Source organism: Tursiops truncatus, chromosome X, assembly GCF_011762595.2.
Source record: "Tursiops truncatus isolate mTurTru1 chromosome X, mTurTru1.mat.Y, whole genome shotgun sequence".
NCBI lineage: Eukaryota > Metazoa > Chordata > Mammalia > Artiodactyla > Delphinidae > Tursiops > Tursiops truncatus.
The window spans coordinates 105835650-105843826 of NC_047055.1; the positions used below are offsets into that span (position 1 = coordinate 105835650).

General features: G+C 36.8%; 1 pseudogene; it reads left to right on the plus strand.

The window, feature by feature from the left end:
* The first annotated feature begins 7498 nt into the window (after positions 1–7498).
* On the plus strand, positions 7499–7959 carry LOC141277575 (protein tyrosine phosphatase type IVA 1 pseudogene; annotated as a pseudogene).
* The last annotated feature ends 218 nt before the right edge of the window (positions 7960–8177 follow it).

An 8177-nucleotide genomic window follows, 5' to 3' on the forward strand; every position in this document is an offset into this window, starting at 1 on the left:
TTATTGGAACATAGCCACACCAATTTGTTTATGCATTGTCTATGACTGTTTTCATGCTACAATAGCATGGTTGAGTAGTTGTGACAGAGACCATATGGCCTGTAAAGCCTGAAATATTTACTAGCTGGCCCTTTATAGAAAATGTTTGCTTACCACTGCCTCATATTTAAAGCAATCATCGTGGTCCTTTAAGAATTAATTTAGAAAGAGCAAGGGTAGCTGAGGCCTTGTACCCCGACTCAGAGAAACATGGCTGATAGCTTCAGGTTCTCTGTCAATATTGTTCTTCTTTAATAAGTGGTTGATTTACCAGGAAAGGGCTCCTAGTGGGGTCTGAGGGAAACAGAGCAAGGTTTGAGGTAACTCCAGACCTCTACAACACAGAAAAATACTTACTTATGAGATGCATGTTTGGGACTGAATTTTACTCATGGCAAACTAGTATATGAATAGAATTCCATTGTCCAAAGTAGAGGAAGTCGGTTAAATACTTAGGTTTGGAATTAATCCATAGCCGAGTTTCCAACTGTAATGTAAATTCTACAGAAAATGTTCAAGTCTATATGAATAAACTGTAGTCTCTGCTGAAGCACACTATAGGGGTCTTGCATAAATGGAAACCATTTTTTTATATGGGAAGACAATATTGGTTATCAATTTCTCCTGTACTAATCTATAACTTCAACACAATTCAAAATGGGTTTACTTTTATCAATTAAAAATAATTGAAGCAAATATAAAATAATTAAGACAGAAGAAATTCTAGAGGAAAAATTACAAAAATAGAAATGAAGGGGGAGTTTCACTCCAGATATTCATTTTTTTAATAATGTCTACAATGGAATGTGTTGTTCACTCAGAATAGACTAATCACTGGAATATATTAATATATGAAAAATTAGATTTTTATATCAATTGGGGAAAACAATAGATTTCTTTCATTATCTCTCAAATATTATGAAAAGTGTTCACTAATCACAAGAGTTTGAGAGGAACCATATAAAAGCTAAATTCTATAACTTTAGGTTTCCTGGATGATGTGTGACTACATAGAGGAAGATAAACAAGGGCCTGGAAATCAATAGATAGCATTTGCCCATGACATGGTCAGTCTCAGACTGTCTAATAAATGATGTTAGAAAAATCTGTTTGGTATATATAGAAAAATAAAACCTGATCCCTGCTTTAGCAAATATAAAAAGATGAGTTCCAGATGGTTTAAAAAGCTACATATGAAAGACAAAATTATAAAGTTAGTATAGAATAATTTAGAAGAATATATTTGTCAACTAAGTTTGAATAAGGCTCAAAAAGCATCAGTCATGAGGCCCAGAAAAGGATTGATTTGATTACATCAAAATAAAGGTTTGTTTTTTTTTCCCCAATGAGGGACACCCATAAAAAGTCTAACAGATAAAAGATATTTCAACATCTAAAACTGATAAAACATAAACAGAGGATATAAACAGACAATTCAGCAAAGAGGATACCCAACAGGTGAATGAATATATGAAAAGATAATCAAACTCATTTGTAATAAAAAAAAGAAATTACAATAACAAGAACATGTCACTTTACATTGGCAAAGAAGAAAAAAATTGCACATTGAGAGTATTGGTGCAGATGTGGATAATAGGAACCCCTGGGTCCTGATGTTGGGTTGTATTGACTGTTGCAAATCAATTTGTCAGTATTTAGTCAAATTAAAGTTGAATGTACTCTATGATTTAGTCATACCACTAAACCTATAACTGGAAAAAATCCAAATGTCCTCAACAGGTGAAGGGATAAACAAATTGTGAATAGTCACAAAATAGAATGATATTCTGATACATACTGTATTCGTTTCTTAGGGTTTCTGTAACAATGTACCACAAACTGTGTATCTTAAAAAAACAGAAATTTATTGTCTCACGGTTCTGGATACTGAAAGTCTGAAATCAAAGTGTCGGCAGCGCCATGTACCCTCCGAAACCTGTAGGAGAGAATCTTTCCTTGCCTCTTCTCAGCTTCTGGTGGTTTCCAGGCAATCTTTGATGTTCCTTGACTTGGAGATGCATCACTCAGCATCTGTCATTACGTGGCTTTCTTCCTGTGTGTATCTGCACATAGACTTCTCTCTGTGAATGTCTGTGGCTGTGTCCACATTTTCCCTTTTTCAAAGGACACCAGTTGGATGTGGATTTGGCACCACCTTGCAGCTGTAGCACTTCAATCTCTGCCTCTATCATCACATGACATGTTCCTCATGCATGTGAGTGTCTCTGTGTCTCTTCTTATGAGGACACTAGTCATAGTGGAATAAGGGTCCACCCTACTCAAGTACGACCTCATTTCAACTTAAATAATTACATCTGCAATGACTCTATTCCCAGATAGAGTCACATTCTGTGGTACTGCGTGTTAGAACTGCAAGATATCTTTTGGGGGGACAAATTTCAACCCATAATACACACTAAAACATGGGTGAATCTTAAAAAACAATTATTCTGAACGAAAGAAGCCTGACAAGAAAAAAATATATATACTGCATGATCCTATTTAAATAAAATTTCAAGAAATTCAAACAAATGTTTAATAGCATAAAAAGGTTGCCTACAAAATGCGTCGGGGGCTGGTGTTGAGGGTTAAAGGATAGCTCATAAAGGACCATGAGGAAACTTTTGGGGAACTATTCACTTTGAATATGTGCAGTACGTTCAGTGAGAATTATACCTTAATATTTGTTTAAAAATAGGCATAAGTTTTCATATTCCTAAAAAAGCATGAAGTATTATGCATTTCAGGATTCTAAATTTTATGCAGGCTTTGAAACTGTGATATAAAGAAAAAAGGCATAAAGATGTCTTAACTCACAATTTTTCTTTATTTTTTGACCCATGTAGATATGCTTGTATTGGAGGGAAGTATATATTATTTTATTAATAACTCTAAGTAATATGTAATGCTTTTTAAAGTCATATTGTAATGGTCTAAATGTATATGCCTGGACCTAAGATACTCCTAGCATGTGTCCCTAGGAAAGGTTTGAACTAACTCTAGTCTCATTAAATTCAAATGAATGCCAGGCATTATAATTGTTTTTGCCTCTCAAAGAATGAGCAGATTTTATTGGGTGGGTATTAATAGTGGTCCTGCTCTAGAAATTCATTCTTTTTACATTCTTCATTGCATGGATGCATATTCCATCCCAGCATTAATGCAACAATCAGGTTAACAGACCATCTATTGTGCTGTTGTGCTTAACCATAGTGGCAGGAATGGAATCCATTTACACCACAAACCTAGAGAACTTTAAATCCTGTTGTTTTAACAGAGGGTGCTATTTGGCAATGAGTTTGCCCTTCCTGCTTCCCTTCAACTACCCTTAAGGGTTTAGGAAAAAAGGGAAAAAGGGAATTTCTCCAAATCTTTCTGAATGCTCTTTCTGTCCTTTCTCTTTCCTATTCCCCCCTGATTATTTTGCTCACACACACACACACACACACACACACGCACACGCACACACACACACACACACACACACACACACACACACCCGCCACTTTCTTCTCTCCTACTTTATTGAAATTCCTTCCTCATTAAAACATGACCTAGTGGGCTTCCCTGGTGGCGCAGTGGTTGAGAGTCCGCCTGCCGATGCAGGGGACATGGGTTCGTGCCCCGGTCCGGGAAGATCCCACATGCCGTGGAGCGGCTGGGCCCGTGAGCCATGGCTGCTGAGCCTGCGCGTCCAGAGCCTGTGCTCTGCAACGGGAGAGGCCACAGCAGTGAGAGGCCCGCGTACCGAAAAAAAAAAAAAAAAAAAAAAAAAAAAAAACTAGTAAAATGACAAGAAAATGAAGTATCAACAAAGCACTTTAGGGTTTTGTATTATTTTTTAAAAATTATATCTAAGGTGGTCTAAATGATTAAATCAACACCTTTTAAACTTTCTTGTCATTGTTCCTCTTTCCATACAACTGTTTATTTTTATTTCAGCTTTGAAAGTTTCTGGCCACACAAGGCATTTGTTATAGATAAACTCTCTAAATGGTAAGTTTAAAGAGAGGAATTGAGAATAAAAATTTTAGGTCACATCTAATGAATACTGTTTACTTAGTAACATGTTTTACAAGTACAAAAAGCCTTGATGATAAATTAGGTTAGGACTTAATAATTTATGTGAAAAATTACCATTTTCTGATGTCTAAAATATCTAGCAATTTATAAAATATTCTAGATACGTAGCAGAATGGAAAATGACTATTAATTCAGCCTCATGATTTTCTTAACTCTATTTGGTAAGACAGTATAACCTTTTATTTCTTTTGAACCAAAACTAAAGTAAAATATCAAAATAACTCAAAAGTTCAAAAATATAATTTCTCTTGGGTTTATAGTTATCTTTGCCAAGTATACTATATCTTATAATATTTCTCATATTTAATATATCTTAGATAAATAATCCAATTTTCCCTCTTTAAGAACTCCTTGAACAGGTGTTAGAATTTTTTTAAGAGTAATTGATCTTTTTATTCAGCATTAAGTGAGTTGTCTGATGAAACTTTATATATAGTACGTTCTATCTTATTTCAGAAGTCTTCCGGATTTCTTTTCTTTTCCTGAGGCATCAAAGAGCAGTTATTAAGGTAATTATTTTTCCCATTTTTTTCCTGGTTATATTTCAATCCAACTTGCATGATGTTTCATTCTTTACTAATCTTACCTCGCGGTTCCATTGATTGCTGCCAATTTTTTTTTGGTGGGCATTTTACCCTCATAAAAATGTACGTAGTATACAGCTATTGTAGAGACATACCGTGGTTAAAATGGTGAAAGATCAATGTATGGGTGAGCAAAACTGTCACTGAGTCTGAGAGGTCTTGTTCTAGCATCCTGCTTCATATGCCAGGCAGATTTATTCACACCCTCTCCTGAACTCAGTTTGTTCTTATTATAGTATAAAGTCTTTAATTCTTTTAAAGTTAGTTTATATATGTGTATTTCTCCTGTAGATAACAAGCTTCTTATGGACTAGGTCTAGATTTTACCAGTATTTAGGAGAGCCTTAATAAATGTGTATTGAATTAATGCCGAAATACCTCCTGGTCTTCCTTAATACATATCCATTAATGGCACATTTTAATTTTTTATGTTATAAATATATTATTTATAAATATATTATTTATGTTACAAATATATTATTTTCAAATGCGTATATTTCCTCTCCTTTCATGGAGTTTTAGTCAGGAGTTGGGGAGATGCATGCGCTGTGACGGCGGACATATTTTAGACAATATATTACCAAAATGTGAATCTTGAAAATAAGATTTTTTTTTTCTAGATTTTTACTTTAAATGTATGGAAAGGGAAAAGGAATATGTTTATAGAGAAGATAAAAGTAAATATGACAAATGGCTTCTTAGGTAGTCTACTTTTCATTATTACTAATCTGGATATGTCCTCTCAGAGAAGGAAATATGTAGTATATGTTTGCAGATGCAGAATTCATTTATGATACACATAGTGTGATGAAAGTAATGTATGTTTGTGTGTCCGTACGTATATATATATATATGTGCATATAGCTGTACCTAGGCATATAAGTCATGCAACTTTCCAGTGACCCAGTGAGTTACAGAAGTTAATCATAGTGGGGTATGGCAAGTATAGTGTGGTTTTGAATTACACACTCCCCATTTCCTCACTGTGTGCTTGAATAAAGAATATGACTACAGCCATATAGACATACTTTATTTTTCATATCCACCCAGAGAAGATGAGTATGATACGTTATCATTTTACACATGCACACATCGTATACTCCCTTTCTACAATCTCTTTTTCTGCAGTAATTTCCTCCTTACCACTGGTGACTTAGATAGTGAAAAGAGTCACTTTGGGCCTTTGAATGTTTTGGAAAATACAATGGTCATTTGCATCCTTTTGTCTCAGCCCCCACTGCAGGTTAGAGGGAGGCAGAGTGGTTCTTAGTCCACAATCCCTTTCCCAGTCTCACTTTAACTTCCTCCTCACCTTGGACAGAAGTAAAGACCTTATGAATTTGAAGTCCATTGAGATCAGAGAGGTTTAGATCCCCCTTAGACTAGTTGACTTACTTTCATTCTTTAATTTTTTCTTTCTTTTTTATACTTTTTAAGTCTTAGAAAGCAGATCATGCTGGTATGTGGGGAAATTGATTTGAAATGACTGTAGAGGCTGGATATCAAACACATCCGTTTTGTAGTAAATGGGAGGGAAAATCTGTGAATGATTTCTGAGTCAGCCTGGAGCACAGTGCCACCTAACAGCTGCGCCAAAGAAATAATCAGTATCACAACCAATTATTCTCCTGTTAAATGATGTTAAATTGGCATGTTAATTCAGGGCCACCTCTAATATCACCTTTTGTTTGTTGTTTGTGTAAAGAAAGGGAGCTGACATTTAATGGTTGTCTAATATGACATGTGATCTGTGCATTAGAAGTGTTGCGTGGGAGGATCTGTAGACTAATTTATGAAACACTGCCATAGAAGTAAATAGCTTTCGCACATGGGTGTTTGCTTCCCCTTTATGATGCTCCAGCCTTTGCTTTACCCCTGCCCGGTTCCTCCTTGTCTGCACTTGGCCGGGATTCCCTGTCGGCTGGTGTCTGTATTCTCCCTTTGTCCTTCCGGCAGAGAAACAAGGGCGGACTGGCGATACAGGCCACCTAAGGCAAATTTTGGACCCTGGTGGCAGTAGATCCTGTCAGTGATGCGCTTTTCCCGGAGCTGTGCACGGAGCATTGTCATTTCTGCCTGGGGACCGGCTGTCTGACTAGGCCACATTCGTCAATGAGTGAACATATCTCTCGGTTCTCCAGTGTTCTTGGTCACACATATATGGACTGTCCAAGAGGCAGTAGGAATTATGACAGGCCCAGTCCAACCTCTGTGCAGACCAGTGAATTCTAGAAGGTTGTTACTACCTGAGAGGTTCCCATAAAAATGAATAACCTGGACATTGAAGAGCAGAACTGAATAGGAGACCATTTTGCAAGAGCTCTGACCTGAATGGGGCAAAGCTGAGTGCCCTGATTTTCAGTATTACTGTACTGAAACATTGATACTTTTTGTTTTGTTTGAAGGTTGATTTCATTTCCTATTACTCCTAACTTCATATTCAACTCACTGAAAATTTAGACTGAAGTATTTGGAAGTAGCCTCCAGTTCTTTTACATCTTTCCTGTATTTTTTTAATTTTAATTACTTCCACATGACTGGGGTGAATTGCCCTGGTCCTGTAGAGATTGCAAACAGGAATATGAGATTTCTTTTTGTTTTTTTAAGTTTTTTTTTGATGTGGACCATTTTTAAAGTCTTTATTGAGTTTGTTACAATATTGCTTCTGTTTTATGTTTTGGTTTTTTGGCCGAGAGGCATGTGGGATCTTAGCTCCCTGACCAGGGGTCAAACCCGCATCCCCTGCCCTGGAAGGCGAAGTCTTAACCACGGACCGCCAGGGACGTCCCAATATGAGATTTCTGATGGCGCACAGCCCAAGCAATGCCTCCTTAAGCAAATTCTTACAGGAACTTAAGAAGAACAGAGTTACCACCACAGTAAGAGTGTGTGAAGCTGCATGTAACACTGCCATTTTGGAGAATGAAGGTATCCAGGGTCTGGACTGGCCTTTTGATGATGGTGCGCTACCATCCAGTCAGATCGTTGATAAGTGGTTAAAACTTGTAAAAAAGAAATTTCTGATCCTAGTTGTTGTATTGTGGTCCACTGTGCTGCAGGTCTTGGGAGAGCTTCAGTGCTGGTTGCCCTAGCTTTAATTGAAGGGGGAATGAAGTATGAAGATGCAGTGCAATGCATAAGACAAAAGCAATGTGGAGCTTTTAACAGCAAGCAACTTTTGTATTTGGAAAAGTATCTTCCTACAATGTGCTTGCGCTTCAGAAACACCAGATACAGTTGTTTCAACCAGTGAAAGAGCGCCGCCTGATGCTATGGCCTTGGAAAAGAAACTTGAGATGGAACCTCATATATGTCAGCCGTTATGGAGACTTGGTAAATACTAAGTCCAATGAAGCTTGCATAGGAACATTGAAAGGCAGTTGTAGCAGGCCACAGGCTTACCGGAATTAGAGCCTTCTCTCTCTTTCCTGTTATTTTGACACTTAGTAAAAGACTCTAGCTCTCCAATAT